The 25,801-nt window shown below is 40.1% G+C and overlaps 1 protein-coding gene across 1 annotated transcript in view; it reads left to right on the plus strand.

The window, feature by feature from the left end:
* The window catches only part of MEGF6 (multiple EGF like domains 6), a 2,184,612-nt gene that overhangs the window by 2,042,224 nt on the left and 116,587 nt on the right, over nucleotides 1-25,801 (plus strand). The gene's annotated exons all lie outside the window — the stretch shown is intronic.

The following is a 25,801-nucleotide window of genomic DNA, read 5'->3' on the forward strand; positions in this document are numbered from 1 at the left end:
ATTAGATTTTCAGTTTTCTTTGTTTATTTTCACTTTACAGACTATAGGATTTCATGTTATTGAGTAGTTCATTTAAGAGATATTTCATTTATTATCTGTGAATATGCCAATTTTTCAGAAAAATAATAAGTTACTAGTCACATGGAATCACAGCATAAAACCTGTAGCTTTGAGTGCCTGATATTGTGTGTGAAAGTTTGTAATTGAAATTTCATTGCATTTTATTCATGCTTTGTCTGTAACCACACAATACAGAATAAACTGAAACAACAGGTAGAATAAATGCCATGTTTCTTGACTTAGGTGGACATTTGATCATTTATCACAGAGATGACTGACTGAAATAGTAATTGGGTGGAGAAAGATTGCCAGACTTCCCCAGGATCAGGAACTGGTTGTGTGGTAGGTTGGCAAGGGAAGCTATCAAAATGGAGAAAGGTTACCTCGTCTGGAATAGGAATTATGTATGGGGTGCTATGGTGGTCAGAAATAGGGTCAATTGCTTTCTAGAATATTTATAGCAGCTAAGAAATGAGACTAAAAAAGCCATCACACTTGACAAAAAAAACTATTACTGCCATCTACAACATAAACATCAAAACAACCCTCAAAAGTTCTGGGCGGGTTTAAATAATCTACTCCATCCAGGTAAATCCTCCACTCCTACCCCAAGAACATTATGTGATAAAAGCCCAGAAGAAGTAGCAAATACCTTTAATACTTTCTTTACCGAGACTATTCAGTCCTTAGCCAACCAACTATCTACTACCTGCTCCTCAATAACAGATTCTATACCCAAGACACTACTCTCCTTTAACCTCCAACCTGTCTCCACATCCTTTATCCGATCCTTATTGAAGAAGCTAAAGCCAACTACCCTTTCTGCAGATCTTCTCCCAGCCGAATATCTGCAAAAAGTTGCAGATGTCATAGCATACACCCATCTCGATCCTAATTAATTGAACCATAACAGAGGTCACAATCCCCTCAATTTGGAAAATATCCTACGTTATACCACTCCATAAAGGTAGCTCATCCACAGAACTATCAAACTATAGGCCAATAGCCATATTGTCACCACTTGCCAAAATCATGGAAAAGTGTGTGCACAAACAACTTCTATACTATCTCATCCAGAATAAACTACTGACCAACTCACAACATGGATTTAGACCCCACCACAGTACATCCACTGCCCTCCTCTCTTTTACCGATATAATTAACCATAACCAAAATAACAAAAAAATATACTCAGCTCTCTTTCTGGACCTGTCCAAAGCCTTTGACATGGTTAACCACCAGCTACTTCTCCACACTCTGAAAACCCTGTACTTAGGCAACCAAGCTCTCAACTGGTTTCATGCCTACCTCTCTGGAAGGCAACAAGCAGTACTGTGGCAGAATAAGCTCTCTTGCCTGTTACCAAATACCATAGGAGTTCCTCAAGGCTCTATATTAGGACCTCTTCTCTTCAGTCTTTATTAATGACCTCCATACAGTCATCCCCGATGCCACCTGCATTCAATATGCAGATGACTCTACACCAATATGTTCCGATACCTCTCCAGTTAACCTACTATCTACAACCCAGCTCACTTTTACTACAGTGGAAAACTGGCTATCAGATCATCACCTGATCTTAAACCCAAACAAAACCAAACTACTACTCTTCTACCCAACCCATAAACCCTCTCCTACATCTTTTACCATACAATCCAACAATGGCACTATCATCTCTCCAGACTCCTATACAAAACTATTAGGAGTTACCATTGACAATAAACTTAGATTCGATATGCATATCAACCAAACCATTAAATCCGTTAACAAGAAACTCGGATCATTGTACAGGATAAAATCCTTCCTAACTCCAATGGCCAAAGCAGCCATTGCCTGCTCACATCTTCTCTCTACCCTTCTATATGCCAGATTTGCAACTGGCATGCCCTATAGAATACACCACTGCTTTAACCTAAAAAACCTTGGCTGGATAGAACTACCAAACCTTCTCCAGCTGAACCAACTCATAGAAGCATTTAAAATTCTCAAACAACCCGATAACACCCCTGCACTGAAAAATATAATAATTCCTTACACCAATCTAAGCTGTCTTCGCTCATCAAACAGGTTGCTTGTCCAAACAATCAAATCCTATAACTCAGGGGGTGATGCTCTGTTTGCCAACGCCATTGGAGAAATATGGAACTCCCTCCCCTCCAACCTTACTCTTACTACCTCCTTAGTCCAATTCAAGAAGAGTCTAAAACTCCATTTTAAGTCACATTGGCTTTGCCAATGATCTAACCCAGATTAGCTCCTCTTCGTTAAACCAAGGTCATACTTTTCCTCTTGATTATCCAAGTTCAAAAACTTTAACCTTTTATTCTCAAATGATCTAACTCTATATTTCCTTGACTTATTTCTGACCATAAATGGAAGCCCTTAATTCTTTTCTAAATGGATAACCTAGAGAAGGGACCTGTAACCCCAAACAAGAACAATGTATTGTAAACTAAACTCAAAATCTATAATTGTCTTATTTTTAAGCTAGTACGTTTTAATAATTTGTGTGAGAGCTTTCGTATTTTGTGGTTGTTATAGCTAGGATGTATTGTAGCAGTATGTAAATTGATTTTTTTTCCTCTCGTATGCTTTGCTCTATGTAACAATCTGTAACTGTGACAAAGTTGGAGCTTTTCTCCCCAGGCCTCTGCTGAAAGTGGACATGTATCCAGTCGGACCATCCCGGTCAACAAATGTAAAATAATAAATAAAATAAAATTATATATATATATATATATATATATATATATATATATATATATATATATTTTTTTTTTTTTTTTTGTTACTGGAGGCATGGTTAACAAGTTTTGCAGATGAAGCCATAAACAAAGCAGAGGGTTTAAAAGACAGGGTGATTTGCTGGAAAGTTTATTGAAACTGCACCCTGTGTTGACAGAGGGCATTTTGTTTCATTAGTAAACTGTAAGTTAATGGCTTTTGGAAGAAAAAAAAAACAACTGAGGAAGCTGTGTAACTTAGAGAAACGTACCAGGTGATGATGACAAGAAGAAAGATTTGGGACAGTGTTTCCTTGAAGATTCAGTCATTCAGTTCCGATCAAGAGAGTGTGACACCAAGAGAAACATGCTTGTGAACTGCTTTTTCATAGGTGTGAAATCCAACAAAACAGGATTGCTACTGTTTCAAAGAACAAATATGGAATTTGTTTTGCAACTTTGAAGGCTTTACATGAAAATAATGTTTGGATTAAATGCAAACTAGGAGAGCAAGTGTAATTTTGTAATCTGGTGGAGGAAAAGAGATGAGGGAGAAAAATATGGTGACAAAAACTGGAAAAATGTATGATAATGAGGAATTTGTGCTGCAGAAGAAATATTAAGATGAAGCCATGATCAGGTATGACAATTGACTAGATGAAGGGGAAATTTCACTTCAGTCACTGCAACAGTAAATTGATTTATAGAGTAGCTATCCTGGATGGCTAACATATTGTAAGTCATTTGAGTATTTTAGGGGCTTGGAATATGCATAAATGATAGCATTGATGTTAGCTGCATAAGTCATCTTGCATTACTTGGTGGGTTTTGTTAAACCTGAGTTTTTTTGTTTTGTTTTTTAAATGAAGTGTTTTTGTTTTTCTTTGGCTGTTATTTTATGAAAGCTCATCAGCTGTAGTATAGATTCTTGTGTCTTTACAATTTTTGAGAAAAGAACTCAGAAGAATTATTATGTCCAAGGATTAATAACAGACACATTTATTATCATATGCAATATTGAGAACAAAGCTTGGAAGAGTTATGTACCAGGATTCATCACAGATAAATGTATTAACACCTCTGATAGTTGGCATTGTATGTACTATATCCCATAAAAGAAAAGCTACTACTACTACTGTACATGCAGTCAATGAAGCTGAGGCCATACACATTTATTAACTGAGTTTTGATAACATATCACTTGAAGGCCACCATATAAAATGATTAACAAGTTAATATGTACAAATGAAATGGACCACATAATATTACAGAATCACTCCAGTCTCACTCTTGTTCACAGCAATTCATTTTCTGAACTGAAATGTGTAGACTAAGCTGATAAGAATCTTGAAGCAGTTCAGAACTGTAAAGTCATTATTATCAGGTAAATATATAATCAGTTTAGATGTGAGGTTTTAGAAGGTTGAGAAAAAAAAGTAAGGTAGTCAGCTCTGGTTTGAACTGTATCACTTCTCCAGAAAGATAATTTGTTTACAGTTGTGGACTTTCAGCATTGTCATTTGTACCAAGAGAATAGCAGCAAAAGTACAAAAGAGTACAGAGTAATAAAGTAAGTTGATATTGAAATATACTAGCAGCTACTAGAATGAACAAGCAAAGCTGGATGAACTAGTATGTGCATATAAGAAGGGATGAGATGGAAGACAAAGTAACATATCTACCTGTCTAGCTAAGGTTGTAATTTTAACCCCAAGTGTACCTGATGAACAGCCACCAAAACACAACAATAATGAAAACTTAACTAAGAAACAAACGTAGACCATAATCTGATGTTGTATTTATCATTACTGCAAAGATATTATTTGTTAATGTTCAGATGTTCAGCATATTCCCATATAATGCGAGGAAGGTACTAAGAAGCAATAATTTTATACCAGAAATAACATCCGACATTCAAAGCAGTGAAGTGAGTTGAGGTTAAATATACTAAGAGTAATTATAGTGATCTAAAGTAAATCTGCACTGAGCAGCAGGTGCATTGGGAGGAAAGAGACATAACGTACCACTTTCATCTAACAAGATACCAATATGTTAGTAACAGAGGCAGAAACAGCATCCTGTCTTGTATATCAAAGATATATGATAAGTAGAAAACATAAGAGCAGTGTTTAAATGTTGGCTTATTGGTATAAAGGGAATGTGAAAATGGGTTGGATAAATGAAAGTGCAATACAGACCTGCAGCTTATACTTGACACTGGAGAAATCTTTTGCACACTGAAGTCATTTGTCAAAACAATTATCAAAACTAAAAATAGCTTACAAGAGTATCCCTGATGGAGCCTTACCATAAATGAATACTAGCTACCAGCTCCACTTACTAAAGTGTAATCCGAGATGCTAGTTAAAATCCATTAAATATGTAGGGCATCCAAAAATGTATCCTTAAATCATGTTTAAAGTGAATGTAACAGATAATAAAAAGCTGCAATGAGACAAAACTGTGATTTTATGCTCCTTCTAATTGCTCTGAACAAATATTCAACAAAAGGCTGGTTGTACATGCTTGGAGCATCCCCTGCCTAGTGCTCATTCACCAATCATAGATGCTGCAGAAGCAAATTGCAGACACTAGATATGAGTTACGAAAAGGACAGCTTGTGGACAATAAGAGCAACCCAAGTATAATGAATTAGCAACAGAGTAACTGATTTAAAATGAATCTTTAGAGTGGTAAACATAGTTTAACATATGTAGCATTTGCAGAACTCCAGGCATTGCTCTGAGCAGATCAGTACATTCCAGCAAGCTGTCTTCTATAAATGACATAGTATTATCAGTAAGGTAGAAAATAACCCTAATTAAAATGATTAGACTACTTACAGGACTTATTGATAGAAACTATATATTTTTGGTATTTTATTAACTTTACTAGCAGCATAATAAACAGTATCAAAACTATATTCCATCAAACAGCTTAGAATAAGGGAGAATAGTAGTCTCTCCTTTGATAGTCACATCACCACAGTAGTCAGGAAGTCCTTCTATGTGGCACACCTCATCATAAAAGGGTTCTCATCCAGGAAAAAAGAGGTCATTGTTCCCTTCTACTCAACACTCATTAGACCCATTATAGAGTACAACGCCCTTTTGGAATGTACCTCAAAAGACATCTGCAGCAGCTGGAAAGGCCACAGAAGTGCCTCACAAAGAGGATTACTGGTCTCAAACAAATGCCCTACACTGACCACGTCAAAAAACTCCAGCTTTACTCCATAGCATATCTCGTACTCCGAGGTGATCTCTGCCTGACATATAAAGCTATGTCAAACCCAGAGCTGTTGGACATGCTACACCTAAAGAAATCCCAATCCCTTCGAGCTACATGCTCTAGGGACCTAAACCTTGTCACCACAATAAACAGGACATGCTGGAGGGATAGATTCCTGTCCCAGAGACTTCCCATACTGTGGATGAATCTGAACTACATTTGTAACCATGTTTAGTGTATGTCACCATATTTTAAAATTGTACTATGTTCTACAGCTGTTTTACATCTGTTTTCTTCTTGTCTTGCATCCTTAACTGGACTAATGTCTATATTTAAATGTTATGTTTTTTAACTGTATAATGCAAATAATACTTAATGTGGAGCTTTTCTCCCCAGGCCTTTGCTGAAAATAGACCTGTGTCCAGTCGGACTCTCCTGGTCAACAAATGTAAATAAATAAATAAAAAATAAATAAATTAGCACTCTTCAAGAAAAATCTTGATGAGTGGATAGGAAATAGGAAATACAAGCCGGGGATCACTTCTGTGTATCTGCTTGACAGTGGCACAGGAAAATAATTTTCTTGGGTGGCGTAATCCAGGGAACCCTGTTGGCTAGGCTTACGTAGGCCCTTGGGCCGATAGCCTAGTACCTACCTATGAACCTATATCTAGGAGACTTTCCTGAATAGACAAATGGCTGTACACGCATTTCCAGTCAGGTTTGAATGCAAAATATATGTTAAAATTACAATTGCTTCTTCATAATCAGCCATTTGATATTTGAAATTGTAAGAAAATTCAGTTTAGCTGGAAAGAGCAAACAAGTGGTCTTTGTACGTATTTATATTCTACAGGAAAGCCTAAAGAGAGCTGACAGTATTATCATAGGAGGTTACTAGGCTAATGTCCCTGGGGCTCTTCCAAGCCTAGCGAAGAGTTTATCCCTAAAAAGAAACCTCAGTCAGCACCTGTCGCTCCTGTCAGTGAGGGACATAGGTGGAACCCCTGTGACAAATTTGTGGTTTCCCATCCACTCATCAAGGTTGCACTTGAAGAGGGTCAGCGAGGTGCTCTGTTTGATGTGTATGGGGAGTCTATTCCAGAGATGGGGCAGTCTCTGGGAGACAAACCTGTCTCTAGCAGGTTTTATTGATGTCACATATTAGATTCAGGCCTTTTGAGCAGGTGGTGTGTGATGAGTTAGACTTACGGATATGGAGCATCTGTAGTAGGGCAGGGTCCGAGATTGCCTTGTAGATGAGACACAGATCACCCCTGAGCAATCTGTATGATATTGAGTAGAGTGATAGTGATTTGAGCCTTTCTGCATAAAGTCTGGTTTATTCATGCTAGTTTTAAAGATTTTTAATGTATCTTGAAAGTTTACTAATTTAATGTAGACTAGTGTAGGAGAATCAGAAGCAGAATTTGTGCAAAACGTTCTGTATGATTATAAAGACCTCCTTTGTCTTTGATTTCTCATTAAGTTAAAGCAGAAGGTTCCAAATAATATCTAGTAGGTTACTGTAGTCATATATTTCAGGCAAGCTCCTGAGTAAAATATCAGTATATCTACTTCTTGCGTCAAGGTTAGTCAGTTTCTTTCATATATGCAGTTTATTTGCAATATGGGTCAGTTTTTGGTCTATCATTAAAAATATTGTCTTCATAAGTTAAAATCGGTACATCAAGGACCAAGTTCCTGAAACAAATTCAGCCAAAATAGTAATAATACTACTGAGTTGTGCAGATGTTTTTCCATACCTAACTTATAGTGTCTGTAGTGCTTCCTTTTGTTTAATTAGAAGATCAAAGTCAGAAGTAGATTCTGAAGTAGGTTATTTTCTCTGTTTCTGTTTCTGAATGCTTGTGCCTTTTACATTTAATTTCTGTGTTGTTGAAACTGATAAAAAGGCTATCATTGTTATTTGAAATCCCACCTTCTCCATTTTGCTGATAAAAAGACAGACAGTATGTTTGCTGAAAATAGAATATTGAAAGACAGAAAAAAAGTTGTAAATCTCCAGTAAATCACACAAAAATGAAGAGCTTATCAATGATTTTTAGTAAACTGTAGTCACAATTTTTCAATTAAAAGGTCACGTAAGCATTGTAAAAATAATCAAAACATCAGGAGGAGACTCAGAGGTGATACAAGAACACCCTCAACTTAACCACCATTTGGAATTCTCATCTTAGAACATAGGCCTAATGTTTGTGCCTATATGGAAAGACAAAATGAATATGAGTTTTGTCAGGATGCTGTATTTTCAGGCTTCAAGTTCCTTGCATTTAACATGTTTTCATAACCATTATGAGTATTTGACTGTTAGTACATTTTGTCAGAAAAGGGCTTATGGGTGTGTTTCTTTCTGTTGTGTGGAAGATTAAAGTTACTTTAATTCTCTTTCCCTGCTGCTTCTGCATAGTTTGTGGGTGGATTTTTAGCAATTTTAACATTTTTGATCCTCCCAAAAGTAAAGTTAAATTGGAAACTAAAAAGGGGTTTGTAGTTTGTCTGCTGCTGAAAATGTTTCAGACCGCACCATCTAAATACTGTGTTTCCAAATATTTCAACTCATGCAGGCTTTTTTATCTCATTATGGTAACAACAACATGGTCTAGAGCAATTAGACAGTGGACCGCAGCTATGGTGTTTGGATCTGTTCCACTGCTTATGAATAAATTATCTTTTAATCTAAAAATTTTAAATCTGATGGCCAGTAGGCATATGATTATTTCAGTCACACCACTGATACTAAAAGTATTAATTTATAAACAGGGTACACAGATATGACTCATTAAATAATTTCCTAAGTGCAGCCTGATCAAAAGAATATAGAGGGAACATGCATTGTCGCCTTGATTTTGGACTTACAAGAATATGCTTTGCACCAAACACACACAAAGCAAAATCTTTGGCCTAGCTCATCAAACCACTTTCTTAGTACTGTTTTCAGGTTTCAGTTCCTTCCACTGCTCATTGGCCCACAGGAATGTACTAAACTCCTATATATACTCACACACACACACACACACACACACACACACACACACACACACACACACACACACACACAAATATTTTCCACAGGAGGTTAGTGATGTTATCCAACACAACAGACTTCTAGCCTGACAAAATATAGTAAACTGCCACCACCCCAGTTTTACAACCTGAGGATCTCCCAGTTACTTTGCACTCTTACTAATAAGCCAAATAATTATAAACAAAATGTTAATATTAAGCAAAGCTGTCCAGCCAGTAACTTGTCACCATCTAGGAATAACTACACTCTTACCAACTGTAAACAGATGAGCATCCTCAAGCTTTTTAAAAGTGAATAAGTATAATTTATGAAAGAATTGCAGAAGCAGTGCAGTAAACAGTTAAACTGAGTGATATGAAATTGCACAAGGAAGCAGAAATGGATCCTTTTGAATAAACAGAATACAAGAGAGAGAAAATATCTATTTCTAGCCTTTTTTACTAGCAATTCTTAAGTGAGAGAATTTCTGAGCCATAACCACAGTAGCCATATATGTCCTTCCATCTCACTGTTGCAGTATTCCTTTCAATAGGGATCCCCTGCCTAGGGCAGCCCGGCATCCAGCTAGTAAACCAAAGCCTTTAGGTTGTAATGGGTACACTGTACATCACAAGTATGCTCCCTGCACACATTGTAAGGCATAAAGGAGATGTCTGGACATACCATCCTCAGAACTTCTTTGCCACCAGTCCAAACACCATCTTTGATCGTCAGTCTGAACGCTTGTTTGTCTGCTGGTTACCTGGCTTCTTTCAGATAAGTGTCATTTTGAGGTTTTTGTTATTCTTATTGCCATTTTGATTTGTTTTGCTTGCTGGTTTCTTGTCATTCAGAAAGGGTAAATGCCAGTGTGGGAGACAGAAGACAGATTCCCCATAAAGAGCGTCATTTTGCTTAGGTACTTCCCATGACCATACATCTTGTGTTGTTTGCCAGGCCTTTGTTCTTAAGGCATTGTGTAGTTTGCTCCCTTCCTTAATTATTTATTTGGAAAACCAAAGTCTTAAGCTGTTAGCTGAAGACACTATGGAAATATCTCTCTTGAGGCTAGTGGAAGCTCAGAAGGCCAAACAGTTTCTCAGTCGGATTTCTTTGCAGCAACTGCTTTGGAGGCCAGCACAGATTCAGCTTCATGCATGTCCATGGAGGCCTTGCAGATGTCCACTTCAGATGTTCAGGGGAACCCACAGCCATATAATTACTGAAGGGTCTGGGGTGTTCTTCAGATTTTGGTAAGGAAAAAGATAACAACTACACTAATTGAATGCTGTCAGGGGTTAAAGCCTCCTAAGATCTTTAAGGCTGACATCCTCTTAAAAAATAAGCAAAAAACGAAGCATATTTCTCCTGCACCTAAAGATCTTCAGAGTGAATGGCTAAACTTCACTCAAGGCCTGTTTACTACCCTTATGGCTGTGAAGCCTCCTCAAGGGTTTTCTGTTGCTGATCCTTCTTGGTCTTCAGCCCTATTAAGAGGTCCAGGGAGCAAGATTCCTCTGATGAAGATGCAGATTTTGATGAAGAATCCCTGACTTATTCTTCTCAGATTCCTTCTCCCTTAGATTATGGCTCTGAGGAAGGGGAGTCTATTAGTCCTAAATCTCCTTTTGGAGGGATTTCTTTTGGTGACACAGTTTCTTGAATGATGGAGTTTTTAAAATGGGAGTGTGCTCAGGATTCTGAAGTTCAGAACAGGTACAATGAGCTTCTGCAAATGGAGTCTCCTAGGCCTCTGCTGTCCCTCCTGTTCTTCCTGCCTTGTTGGATGCCTTTTCCACTGCTTCTCAGTTACCTGATTCCCAACCCCCTGCTCCCAGAAAACCCAATAGGTTTTATTAGATGCCTGATGATTGTAGGTTTCTTTTTAAGTGCCCCTCTGCTGACCCTTCTTTGGTGCTGGTTTCCTCTGACAAGCCTTCTAAACTTTTGCCGTCTATAAAGTTGCTTCCCTCTGACAAGGACTGCAGAACTATGGAGAGGTTGGGTAAGAAGGTATGTACTTCTGCTACCCTGACTTTTACAGCTGTGAACCATCAGACCCATGAGATCAGATATATTTTGGCTCTTCTGTCATTTCAGATCTTTCTGAGTTGCAGGGGATGACTTCAGGCCTTTCTTTATTAGAGACATCTTATCAGGTTGGTCACCATTCCATTAAATGCAGCTATGACTCAGCTGATGCCTCATCTAGGGCTGCTGCCTTTGGTTCTGTATTGAGATATTTCTGGATTTGTCTTCAGCCCTTGTCTGTTGATATTAAGACTAAGCTGATGGATGCTCCTTTGGATAATAAACATTTGTTTGGTGCTGCTGCTGCTGCTGTTGAATTATTTAATTCCCTTTAGGAAAAGGGTAAAGTTTTACAGGATCTGAAACATATTTTTGTTTCACCTGTTCCCAAATTTCAAAGGAATTACCCTAACAAGCCTGCTTTTGTTCTCAGACAGTCTCACCCTCCCCCAAAGGTAAAAAGGGTGGTAGAAGAGCTTTTCCTGCTGAGGCTACCCAAAACCCTTAAGCTCAGAAACCTCCTTTTCCAGATAAACCAGTTGTCGGACTATCCTTGTCCTGCTCTTCTCAGTCACATTCCCCTCTCTCTCTCTCTCTCTTTGTCTTTCTGTATCCCTTCCTGTCTGGTTAAAGATCAGCCAAGACTTCATGGTTCTTTCCATAATTTGCCAGGGGTATTAAGTGGTTTGGAATCCCCCCCCCCCGCTTTATTGGGCAATCCTTAGCCTCCTCAAGAATAACTGCCTTTTTTTCCAGAGGTATTTCAGGGTCTGTTGGCTCAGGGAACTATTTAAGAAGATCTGTCTCTTCAGAGAGTGAAGTGGTTTTACTGCAGAATGTTCTTGGTTCCCAGGAAAGAAGGCACCTGGAGACCCATTTGGGGTCTCTCTCAGCTAAATATCATTCTGAAGGTTCCTTCCTTTCAGATACTATCCCTCCAAAACTTTTTTCCTCTTTTTCTTCCTCAGGCTTTTCTAGTTGGCCTGAATCTCAAAGATGCTTATCTGCATATGCCTGTTCATAACCTTTTCAGGATGTTTTTATGTTTCTCTGTTGCTTCCTCATGTTTTCAGTTCTCTGCTTTACCTTTTGACCTCTCTACTGCTCCAAGGGTCTTCACCAAATGCCTCATTCCTGTCATTGCTTTTTGCACATTGAGAAGAATTCAGATCTTTCCTTACCTGGACAACCTGCTCATTCAGGCCTCATCTCCATAGATTTTATTTCAGCGTTTACACTTTGCTGTTTGTCCCCTGCAAAGCCAGGGGTTTACTGTAAATTTCCAAAAATCATCCCAGGCTCCTTCTCAGGATCATGTTTTTTTAGGGTGCAGGCTCCAAACTGTTCCAATGCTGGCATTGCTGCCTCCTCCCAAGTCTTTATCTCTGGTTGCTTTCTTTCAATCCCTTCTTCCTGTGGCTTCAGTTACAGTCAGGGAGTTTCTCAGAGTTACATGGCCTCTACCATTCCTATGCTTCCTCTGGCCAAGCTTCATATGAGAAAGCTCCAGTAGTTTCTAAAGTCAGTCTGGCTTCAACATTCTCATCCTTTATATTTTCTGGTCTCTCTTCTTCCACATCTCAAACTGGAACTTCAGTGGTGGATTCAGCAATTGTCCCTCAACCCAGGGCATCCTTTTCAACCTCCAGCCCTCTCTCAGGAACTCTTCACAGATGCCTCAGATGTGGGATTGGAGACCTCCTTCTGTCCTCTGAAAGTAGAGGGCTTTTGGTCTTTTCAACAAAAGAAAGACCACATCAGTGTCAAAGAGATGAGGGCCCTTCTTCTGGCTCAGGGTTTTCATTCTCTTCTCCATCCAGGGCTTCTCAGAATTCTCACAGACAATATCACAGTGATGCAGTATATAAACAAGTAAGGGAGAAGAGGTATTTTCTCCTGTGCAGACTAGCTCTTCAGGTTTGGGATCTAGCTACCCAGTATCAGGTGATGCTTCAGGCAGTTTATAGTCCCTTAAATCAGAACATAGTAGCAGATTCTCTGAGCAGGTCTAAAATGCAATCCCACAAGTGGATGCTTCATATGGATATGTTTTTGGACATTGTCCATGAGTGGGGTACTCCTGAAGTAGATCTCTTTGCCTCCCCTCTGAACAGAGCTTCCTGTCTGGCCTGGAAGGTGGATGCCCTCCCTTTGTCTTGGAAGGGGATGTTTCTTTATGCCTTCTCTCCCCTTTCTCTCATTCCAAAGTTCCTGTTCAAGATATAACAGGATTCCTGCAAAATCTTGCTAGTGACTCCCTTTTGGCCCAAACAGCATTGGTTCCCTTTTTTCTTCTGCATTTAGCCAAGGGCAATCATAACATTACCTTACTGGGTGGACCTAATTACACAAGACAAGGGATCTCTTATCAATCCCCACTCATCCACTCTTCAGTTGACATTGTGGTTGATAGGGTTCTGATTCCCTTCAGACACCTTTTTACTGAGGACATGCTTCAGGTTCTGCAGGAGGCCAGGAAACCCACTACTAGAATTTGTCCAAATAGAAGAGATTTTCTGTCTGGTGTCTTTCTCGTAACCTGGATCCACTTACTGTGGATGTTCCTTTGGTTCTCTCTTATTTGTGTGAATTGCTCAGTGCTGGGTTGGCATATTCTTCTGTTAAAGGCCATGTCAGTTAGTTCTGCTTGTTTGCCTTTGAACCCCACTTTGGCCTCTAGATTTCAGACCAAACAGTTTCATAAAGGCATCCTTAACATTAGTCCTCCTAGTAAACCTGTCCTACTTCCAGGGACCTTAATTTTGTTTTAGAAAAGTTGACTCAGGCTCTTTTTGAACATGCTGTTTCAGCCTCCTTATAGCATTGTTCTTGGAAGTCTGTTCTTCTTTTGGTTCTTACCTCTGCCAGATGGGTATCTCAGCTGCAAGCCCTTATGGCTGTCCCTCCTTTTTTGTTTTTTTTTTCATAACGACAGGGCGTCTCTCGATATGCCCAAGATGGTTAATGAGTTGTCCCTTAATCAGTCTATTCATTTGTCCATTTTTCCCTTCTTCACAATCTGCTAGTGAGAAGGTTCTTCACATCTTGGATTTGCAAAGACAACTCAGTTATTATTTAGACAGAATTAAAGCCATTCATAAATCAGAGCAGCTTTTCTGTTTCCTTGCATCCTAGGTCTCTAGGTTTGGCTGTTTCCAAGCAAATAATTTCTTCTTGGATATCTAAAGCAGTTTCCTTTTGTTATTCCTTCTATGGGAAGAGCCTTCCTTCTTCTGTTAAGGCTCACTGTACTAGGGTTGTAGCCTCTTCTGGTGCTTTTTTCAAGAGTTTGGATATGAATTCTATTCTTGAGGCAGCTACCAGGACTTGTGAGCATACTTTCTTCAAGCATTATAAGTTTGATATGATTTCTAGGGTAGAGCTATTTTTGCCAGGCCATTTTTCATGGGTTTCTTGAGGGCTCTGCTGGACCTTCCTCCTCCCAGTCTTCATTTTGAGCTTTTGTACTCTCCCTTTTGTAAAAAAATACCACAACAGTGATATGGAAGGATATAGTACAGTTGTGTAAAATCTTACCATAACAGTAGATGTCCTTCACTTCATTGATGCAGTATTCTTTACCAATAGGGATCCCTATTGTGGATCCCTCCACCAATAACTGCTATTATGGAACTTAACAAATTTTTGGAAGAATTAATCGGCTTTTAGAAGGGAATATTCCTTATGGGTAGGAACTGGAACTTGATTTTCAATAGTAAGGGTGTATCTGGGTGACCTAGAAGAGAAATATAGCAAAACATGGTAGATTTCAGAAGAAATGTGTAAAAATATTTGCTGTGGAAGATGTGAATTCAGTAGTAGAAACTCAGAATTTACTTATTATTCTCCAAGGTACAATAACTGGGCTAGACTAGATGGACATTATATTTCGTCAGAACATTTGCATTTAATTGAAATCTTTCACACAAATCCAAGGACCATTAAAAATTAAGATAACAATGCAGAGTAATGAAGTAAAAATAAGACAGTGGCACTTTCCCACCTATTTGTTAAAAGAAAGGCATGTAATGAATGGATAGTGGAGATTATTTTGAGAGTTATTAGGGAAGACAGAAATATCTTTAAAAGTTAGAGCTAATGAGTGGGATAAAATGGAAATGGAGTTTACAAACAGGATGGAAATAAGAGAAAGAGATATGATCAAGAAGTAATAGGAATTACAGGGGCTGTCAAAGGTTAAACTGTTGTAGAATAAGGCAAGGCTTACAGAACAAGAAAAAGCAGAAATGCAGATTGCTAAATAAAAAATAAGGTTGTATATGGATAGTATGCATGAATTTAGAAAGATTGCTGTTAAGCAACTATTTTTTTGATAATAACTCCAGAGCACAAAAACTTTTAGCGCAATAACTTAAGCAGCAGAAAGTACAAAGGTTTGTTACCAAACTTTGGGAGCATGTAACAGGAAAAATAACCAGAGATCCTGTAAAGGTTTTAGAGGTATTTCAGAAATGTTGTTATGAAAATGTTTATAAAGCTAAGGTGTGTGTGTGTGTGTGTGTGTGTGTGTGTGTGTGTGTGTGTGTGTGTGTGTGTGTGTGTGTGTGTGTGTGTGTGTGTGTGTTACATATATATTTATGGAAGACTTAATTATGCCCACTGTAAGAGGTAGATGAGGCTCAACAACCAACAGTTAAGGTAGAGGGAATGAGATAAAATGATGATGTATAATCAATCCTCAGGAAAGTCTCCATGAACAGATGATATTCCTGTAGAAATTAGGAAGTTAGAAGGGAAGAAAGTGATAAAGATCTTAAAGATTTTGTTTAGCACTATTTTAAAATGAGATGACACACCAACATTTTGGAAGATGCTGTGGTGGCTGTATTTTGATCACATGCTGTCTTGATATACTATGGAAAACAAGATGTAGTATCTAATTTATCTAGCTTACATCAGCATGATTTTTTGTAAGTATTTTAGCTGAGGCAGTATTGTTAAAATTGATGCCATAGCATTTATAATCAGGCTTGGTGGGAGCTTGGCTGTTTTGTAAAAGCGCTTGAATCTGTTTTTTCCTGGTTTGTACATATCTGTTTTACTGTTTGGATGCTCTCCTGGTCTTTGTTTAATTTAAGACTATATTTCACTGGTCCAAAACATTTTCCATTGGAATTTGCATTTGGATCACATGCTGACCTGATGTACTGTGGATAACAGTAGTATATGATTTGTCTGGCTTCTTAACATCATCTTGAATTTTCCCCCAACCCTCTTACCCTTTTGCTGTTGTCATTTTAAAAGTCAGCGTCTCTAGCTGTAGCCCCTTATGGTAATCTAAGAAAGACCCTTTCTCCCCTTTGATTGCTATTCTCAGTAATGTAAGCTAATGAAGTACTACTCCCACCCATTGTTTTTCATAGATCCATAATACTGACAGCCCATTCAGCAAATAAGTATTGCTCTTGAGCTGTCCTCCCTTACTACATATTTCAATTTTCACAAACCTGCCATCTGCTTAGCATCCTTGTCACACTCTGAGAGGGTGCTGAATAAATCCTGTCATCCTTGGCGGATAAGAGCGTTACCTGATAAAAACTTTATCTTACTGTTTAGCACTTCATTTAACTTGTATCTACAGATTTTTGAACTTTAAATTGTTTTCATGTACCCTGATATTGTACTGTTTCCTGATAGCTGAGAACTGCACTTTTGAGATTTACTGGCAGTGTTACTGTGTAATATGGTGCTTTATATTTTTGTTGGTACCTTATTGTATTTTTGCAATTTTGACCCTGCTAAAGGGATTCTACACAGTTTCATTTGTTTTAAATGCCTTTATAAATTTGGCATGTTTGTGAGGCTGTGGTGTGATTCCCACAGAGCTTAGTAATGCTTGATGTCCTCTCCTCTGCATTTAAAGTGATTTTTTTGCATCAAGTGCCATCCAGACAATAGCTAAGTACTGGTATTTAAAAAAAATGCACTTTCAAAAACTATTTTAGTAATTGAATACTGATTTCTTGTTTTATTTGTGCATTTATCTGTATTTAAGGATTAAATTACTGCATTTTCTCTAACTGTCTTGCTATTGGCCTGATTGATTTGAACTCTCCTTGCCTAGATTTTTGCTAAAGTTTTTTTGTGGTAACAGACACTCTAAAGCAGTCTTTTTGTGCTTTTACATTAAAAGGACTAGGATATCCAATCTAGTGGCAGTAGGTGGTGGCCTGGTCTATGTGAAGTGGAAAACAAAGAAGTTTGCTTGTAAAACTAGTACTTGAATTGTAACCTGTAATTTAGTGACACATTGCACAAGGGTAAGTTCAGAGGTGCTAACCTGTGTACCAGAGAGTACTAATACCATATCTTAGCATTATTCAACTCTAGTCCCTAACTCTAGAGACCATCCTTGGAGACCTCTGTAAAACCCAGTCCCCAAACCCTAATAGCCCACCCTAATATAGTTCCGAACAACATGGATATGCAATTTCAAAATGTCTCCATAGCCATCTTGGTAGATATGGGCATCCTGAGACAACACAGCAATTATCTCATGTTCACTGACAACCTTTTAATCCTTAAAGTACCCGATGCAAGAGATGTACATACACAATTGAACTAGAGGGAAAATTTTGCCTACAAACAAGGTTGTTACAAACAAACACACCACATACAGACCATCTTATGCTGAGGCACTAAAAAACAATCTCCCCAAAATTCAAAGACCTATTAAGTCTGCATATCCCCAGCAATCTCTAAAGCATACATCAGAAGCAAAACCAACCACTACACATAAACCTACACCCAGTGGACCCCCAAAAACAAAGCCCATAAGGTAAGAAAACAGTTTACCTAGGACTCGTGTCACAGGGGACTCTATTGTCTGATACAGGTACCCCATTCACCAAACTGGACAAGTAGAAGATCATAGTCAGTTGCTTATCTGGATCCAGGATCCATCAAGTTACACACGTACTCAAGTCATTGCACCACAGGTACCAGTATGCTTCTATCATAGTCCATGTGGGTGTGAATGACCTGAGACATACTTCTTGGAATTATATGAAGACAGACATTATGGACCTCTCTGAATATGTGTCCCAGACCAGTATGTGCCTTGCACTGAGCAGCATTCTACTTTCATCAAGGATGATACCACAGTATGAACAAAAAGTGATTGTCTTTAACAATTGGCTTAATTTCTGGTATCAGTCCAGGAGGATTTAATATCTTTCAGCCTGGGAGAACATGGTCAATAGACCACATTGTCCTAGATGGCCTGCATTTGACTGTAGCCTCTGGGTGTGGCGATTTCAATGATCAGTGATACTTTTGTCATCTTTTCATGGACCACTGTATCTGGTTTTCTAACATCTATCTTTTGAACTGTTGGTAATGGGTGATCCCATGTGATATAGACTTCATCATTTTCTATGATGCTTTGTGGATCATGTTTCCAGTGTTTTTAAGTCACTTCAATACCATAATGTTTGCACCATCTCCAGTGCAACAGTCTTACCACACTATTATGCCTTTCAGTATACAGTCCTTTTGCCATTAGTTTGTCATAACTAGCAACAAGGTGTGTAACTGTTTCTAATTCTGTTTTACAAAACTACATTTATCTGTTTCTCCCACATGTTCAATGGACTTTATAAACCAATGTGTATGTAGCCCACTATCTTGTGCCGCCAATATTAAACTTTCATCTCTTGGTTTGAATTTGCCTCTCCTTAATCATTCCTGCATTTGATCCTGATCAACATGAGGTATTTCCAGAAGTTTTCTATATTTACAGCTATATTTATCCATTTTCCACATTTCTTGCCTTCTGTTCTGGTCCTTCACCTTATATTCTTTCTTTTGTCTTTTTGATGCATTTAGTTGCTGCCCGATTTTTATCTACTTCTGGTTTGATTTCCATTCATGCTTGACACTGATATGTTTCTGCTAGATTAAGGAGAGAAGTCATCTTATAGGTTCATAGGTTCATAGATGTGTACTAGGCTAATGGCCCTGGAGCCTTTACAAGCCTAGCCCATAGGATTACCCTGGTATCGTGCCACCCGACCTTAGTTCCCAGTGCCTCTGTCGAGTAGAGCCACTGGAGTGATCCCCGGGGTGAATTTTCTATTTCCCATCCACTCATCAAGATTTCTCTTGACGAGGGCCAGTGAGGTGCTCTGTTTGACATGTATGGAAAGTCTGTTCCATAGCATGGCCAGTCTCTGGGTTATGAACCTGTTCCTCCAGCACATTCTGTTGATTGTGGTAATGAGGTTGAGGTCTTTGGAGTGTGTGGTGCAGAGGGATTGGGATTTCTTTAGATATAGCATTTCTAACAGAGCTGTCTTTGTAAGTCAAACAGAGATCACCTCTAAGTAGGTGATATGAGGCAGAGAATAATTGGAGTTTTTTGAGTCTGTCCATATAGGGCAAGTGTTTAAGGCCTTGGATCCTCTTTATGAGGTACTTTTGCGGCCACTGCAATTGTTGCAGGTGTCTATTGAGGTACATGCCAAATGGGTTATTGTCCTCAATGATTGGCCTAATGAGGGAAGAGTAGATGGAGACAATGACCTCTTTCTTCCTGGATGCAAAACCCTTAGTAATGAGATGTGCCACATAGGACTTTCTGACCAGTGGCAATGTGGTGGTCAAAAAAGAGGTTGCTGTCAACCTGTGCTCCCAGATCTCTTATAACGCTTTCTGTGTTCAGTGGACTACCATCGATGTGGTAATTCATGGGAACTGGGTTTTACCCCAAAGGGGATGACAACACATTTTTTGGCATTGAGCTTAAGGCCATGGTTCTGACACCAGTCGTTGGTCTCAGTGAGGCCTTTCTGTAGGATGTCAACATCACTTAGGGAGTTAATAATGGCTCCCAATTTGCAATTGTCTGCAAACTTTGTCAACCAGAGTCCCTTCGTGTTGGCCTGGACTTCAGAGAAGTAGACACCAAACAGGAGAGGACCCAGGACCGATTCCTGTGGGACTCTACTCATGACTGGTCAGCAGTCTGACTTGGAGTCAGCTACTTTCCCACTGTGGGTTCTATCTGTGAGCCAGTTTGTAACTCACCTAGTTATGTAGGGGATGAAGCCTAGCTTAGTGAGTTTTTCTATGATTCCTGAGAGGGGAATGATATCAAAGGCCTTGGCCAGATCAAGGTAGGCTGTATGAACCACCTTGCCTTCATTCACAGCTCTGGTGACTGATTCAAAGAAGTTGACCAAGTTGAGCAGGCATGATCTACCCTTCACAAAACCAAACTGTGTAGGATCCAGAGTTTGAAGATTCCCTATATCCTTGTTTATTAGGTCCATGATGATGCATTCCATAGTTTTGCATATCACACTTGTCAGGCTAATGGGGTGATAGTTCCCAGGGTCTGTAGTCACTCCACCTTTGTGGAGAGGGATTACTATAGCAGTGTGCCATTCAGTAGGGACAAAGCCTGAGGTGAAGCTGTCATTGAACAGGGCACACAGGTGAGGTGCCAATTCACTCTGTAGTTCATATAGAACACAGCCAGGGATATTGTCAGGTCCCTTAGAAGCTGTATTCTTGGCCTTGGACAGTGCTGTTTTAACCTGTGCAGCAGTAATAATAGGTGCCTGGCAATCTACTGGTATTGTGATTGGTCCTTTGAGGGGAGAGAGGGGTAAAGTTGGCACTGAATCTGTCGCCCAGTATATTGGCAATATCTGTTGGAGATCTGTAGGAGGTACCATTGTGCAGTAGCTCAGCGCAAATCTGGATATTGCCGTGGAGATTCTTTACATAACTATGGTTGTCTTTACTATCTGCTGCAATTCTGTTTTCATAGCTAGCTTTAGAGGATTTCATGACGGATCTCAACTTTTTGTTGAGGCTGATAAGGGAGTTTTTCCAGTTTAGGGACTTCACCTTATTCTGCATCAGTTTTCTCCTCCTGTTGTAGAGTTTGTTTATGGCAGAGTACCACCAGATTGACTTCCTTTTTTTTTTGAAGGAGAGAGTCTTGATTCTATTGGGTATGGCGAGATCAATGCATCTGTGTACGTGTTCATACAGTGCATTGATGTATGATCCAGCAATCATGCAACTATTCCCCATTTGCATGTGTGCCATGAAGTTAGCCACCTCTGTTTTTAGGAGCCCATATTTAGCTTTGGAGAAGTTTTTCATGGTGTTTACCTTTGTTGGTGGGGGGGGGGGGGGGTGGAGTTCCAAGGTGATTAGTTTGCAGTCGGATCTAATGGTCACCCATGTTAGTAATGACCATGTCAAGGATCTTGCTACCTCTAGTGTGGGTAAGAATGAGCTGGTCCAGGGCATTGGAATTGATGAATTCCAGGAAACATTGGGCAAGTGTATTGGTACATGAGTAGTTTTCCCAGTTAATGGAGGGGTAGTTGAAGTCACCCAGTATGAGAGAGTTAGGTTGAACCCTAATATTCTCCAGGGTGCTTAGGAACTTGGAGTGTGAGTCTTGAGACATGGTTGGGGACCTATAACAGCCTACGACCTGAATCGTCATCTTACCCAGTGTTAGCTGCACCTGAAGTATCTCTGATGCGTTATGTTGGGCTACCAGTCTAGAGGTGTGTGCATCATTTATGAATATAGAAACACCACCACCTTTGGAGCTGCGGTCCAAGTTCTGGGGCCGAAAGGTCTGGAATAAGTTATAGCCTGGTAGTGCAGGGGTGCTTTCTGCTGCCTTGAACCAGGTCTCTGTTACAGAACAAATGTTGATGCTCTCTATTTTAAGGAGTGCTTTGAGCGAGTGCATTTTGAGAATTAGACTTCTAGCGTTGAGCAGCATGACCCTCAGATTGCATTTGTTTGTAGCTGTTATGGTGATAATTTGATCTTTGGAACACCGCCTAAAAAAGGCACTATAGTGGTGGTAAGAGCCTTGGCCAGTATCCAGAAGCCCAGGGGTGACAGATGCATGCCATCTCTGGCAAAGCATTGAAGTCTGTCAATCATGTCATCCCAGGCAAACAGATACTGGATTAGAATGACACCAGAAACTTAGCCAATTGTTGAAGTCCATCATTTTCTGCTCGTACTGTGGTATCATTCTGGGTGATGGTAGGATGCTGCTCAGGGCTAGGGTCCTATCTGCCTGGGCTACATAATCCAAGAGCTCCTCCATATCTCTTTTCATGTAGACCAGGGAGGTACATTTCAGGTCATTCACACCCACATGTACAATGACAGAGTCATATTTGTACCTGTTGTTGAGGGACTTGAGTGCGGGCGTTATGTGGCAGATGCTGGCACCTGACAGGCAGCTGACTGTTACTTTCTCCTTATTCAGTCTAGTGAGTGGGACATCAGTGTGCCTCGCTATCGAGTCACCTACGACTAGTGTGCTAGGCATGCTGTTTTGCCTTAGGGGCTTTGGTTGAGTGGCACACTGTTTAGTAGAGTTATGTGTTGCGTGTTTAGCATTGTGCTGTGGTGGTCAAATGTGTTTCTGCCTTGGAGGTCTCTGCTGTTTGGGTGGATTTTATTGAGAGCCTCCACAAAGGTGGGAGTGTGGTTTGTGTTTTTATGTGAAGGCAGTGCTGGTGTGTGTTCTGGAGGGCTGTGTGTTCCATGTGGTGTGATGCAAGTGTTGACCTTCTCCTCTTAACCAGCTATTCCGGTCTTGGCTGGAGAGTGCATGGCTTCCAGTTTGGATATATAAATGCATCTCTCGCAAGTCTGAGTGTTGGGAGGTAAGAGGAGAGGGTTGTCAGTGTACATGAGGCAGTTGCTACATTGCCTCAGGATGCCCAAGTTCACCGGGTTAATAGGAGAAAGCACAGGGAACTAACCTTTAGACGTGTCTGGAGCGGTGGGCATTGATAATAAGTACTGGAGCTGTTTCCTTGTAGAATGTTTTGTGCTGGTAGCACTTTTGTGTGCTGCAGTAATTGCTACAAGAAGTCTGGTATGGTAAAATGGTGGACTAATAAGTTAGTAAAAGTGCAGGAGAGGAGGGAACTAGCAGATCTAAGGGAAAAATTGAAGAGCAGACTTTGGCACCTCTCAGAAGCTTACACACAGTCCTGGATACAGCAAATTTGTATCTGGACTAGACAAGTTACAAGAAAGGTGGGAAAAGTGCAAATGCGGGCTTTTAGACCAGAAAGTTGAAGGAGATGGAAAAAAACTACCCAAATGGCCAATAAACTACAATTTATTGGCCAGAAATCACTCTTCTTGTGGTGGATAGGCTATCTAGTGCTTACAACTCCCGCTGACAAGCTAGAAGGCTTCCCTCCTTAGATTTATTCTCCTCATGTTTCAAAACTTTCATTACATTTGAGTCTTGTGAGGTCAGCAGATACGTGTGCAGTCCCATGACTGCAGATCTATACATGTAATCAATTTCAAGGAGGCCCATCCCTCCTTCAGAATGGGGAATATATAGTCTTGGTATGCACTGATTTTTTTGAATCATTTGGTGAGCACGAAGCATCCTTCTTGTTTTCCTTTCTAAACTATCCAACATGTTTTGGGGCCAGTCAGTCACTCCAAAACTGTAGGTTAGGAGAGGAAGAGCAAATTGGTTTATAGCTTGAATTTTGTTCCTAGATGTCAACACTGTTTTTAGGATTAATTAAGTCTTCTAAAGTATTCCTTACTAAGTTTTATTCACATTTGTTCTTGTTTTATTGTTGATCCTTCAATTCCCAAATAGTTATACACCTCCTCTTACTCAAGTTCTTTTATATCACATTCTTGTCCCAAACTGATGATGTATTGTTGTCCTATCTAACCTTCATTCTTACTAGGATGGGTTTGGATCTGATCCTTGGATCCGACTCAGCCTTTATATCCAAGCTAGATGTCTTCTACCAGCTCATGGCTAAACTCTATCCCATCATGCACCAGGAACCCTCCCCAGATCTTGTTTGCCGCTAAACAAGATCGGGTGCTTGTTCTACTAGCTCTGGCTAAGTACATTGTTTATTATACTCTCTTTGTTGTTATTTATCTTCAAATAGTTGAATTTGTTGTTAGATAGTTTTATTTCTGTTTGTTGTGGCTGTTTTTCTGCTTGAGGCCATCGTCTTCCATCCAGGCCTTGTTGTCCTTCTCCCCGCTTCTATTTTAAAAGATAAGTAGACCTTTTAAGTTAGAGTTATTCTTGTCTTTTCTGTTTTTCTCTTTCCAGCAGTTTTTTTTGAATTAGAGAACTGCCTTCCCTTTAGCCCGTTTAAGTTAGAGGGCTATTGCCTAGGTGTGGTCTATCTCCAGGAGTCTTGCACGATTTATCATTCCTTTAACCACAGAGCTCTCCTCGAGAGGAAGAACAAATTGATTTTGAGAGGACTGTTGAAAACCCCCTTCTCAGAGGCTATACAAGAAGGTCTGGGTTTATCGAAAGCTGACAAGTCCCCAACTTCTAAATTGGATAAGTCTGGGAAGAGATCTCCCTCTTCTAGTGCTTTATCTGAGCCGTCAAAAAAGGTTGCCAAAATTTCCACACCGGATCCTAAGCCCATCAGATCCAAAAGGTCATCAGCTTCGACACCATCTTTTTCAGTGTCCCCAGAGATTGAGATTCAGAGCTGGTCTGCAATTTTAGAGCTGCTCTCCCCTACTCTAAGGTCACCAATATTGCAGCATGCAAGTATCCAGCCCCCTCAACTCGGCCTCCCAGGAACCTATCTGATGATGACATGGATTGAGTGGTACAGAGGCTGTTAAGAACACCAGCACTGGCCAAGTTGTTGTCGGATTCAGCCCCAAGGGCTTCATATCCAACCGCATCCTCCCCTTCTGCTCCAATTCCTTCTCTGATTCAACTTCGGACTTTGGAGTTGAATGTCCTGAGCTGATAATAGTGGAACTCTCAGATCTAAGATCTGACAGGATCTTCAGATCTTACCATTGCTCCAATTTCCTGGGATCCATCATAGCTCGAGGAGTCTAGAAGCCGACGCTGTCCAGTCAAGTCCAGAGAGGAGAGTCGGGTTGGACAGTTATCGGATCTGGCCTTGCCTCTCAGGGCATCGGCTTGGGTGAGCTCGGCTCCTACCTCAGCCTCGGGCCCATCGTCCGTGATTCTGCGGATTCCCTCAACTTCTTAAGAGCCAAGGATTTCCTCGGATCAGGGGCGGGAGGCTTTTGAGGTGATGAGGAAAGTACTTTCTCCACAGACAGTTCCACTGTCATCTCCAGACATTTTACCCCCCAAAATCACCGGTGTCTGCCTCTATATCCCTGCATCCACAGGGACGCAGAGATCCTAGGTCTCAGGATGCCCCACAGGGCACCACCCCACTCTTCTGAAATCACTCCGGAGTACCCCTCCAAAGTGGTTCCTCGGAAGAGATTATGCAAGAGGAAGCATTAGGCTCCACAGAAGAGTCCATCACTTCTGATGTGGACCTTGATGAAGCTGAGGGGTCCCCACGGTCGCCTCCTGATAATGTCTCCTTTGGAGGCATCTTAGAAATACTAAAACAGAAAGGTGGCTGGACGTCCACCAACCTTTCAACAGAGGAGTCCATATACCTGAAGGCCTTCGGATCTCACCCTTCCTCCACTTGGGTGTCTCCACCTTTCGACGAACTTATGGACTTAGTTTCTCGAAAGGTGTGGGAGTCTCCAGATTCAATGGAACCTGTTCCTAGGAGGCCAAATAAATTTATCACATCCTTATCAGACAAAACCTAAGTAAGGGAGTCCAAGTAGATGCTATGGTGGTGGCAGCAGCAACCAAGAAAGAACTTTCAGAGACAGCATCTTCTGTTCATCCACTGAACAAGCA

Source organism: Protopterus annectens, chromosome 2.part1 (assembly GCF_019279795.1).
Source record: "Protopterus annectens isolate FY-2018-M chromosome 2.part1, PAN1.0, whole genome shotgun sequence".
Taxonomy (NCBI): Eukaryota; Metazoa; Chordata; order Ceratodontiformes; family Protopteridae; genus Protopterus; species Protopterus annectens.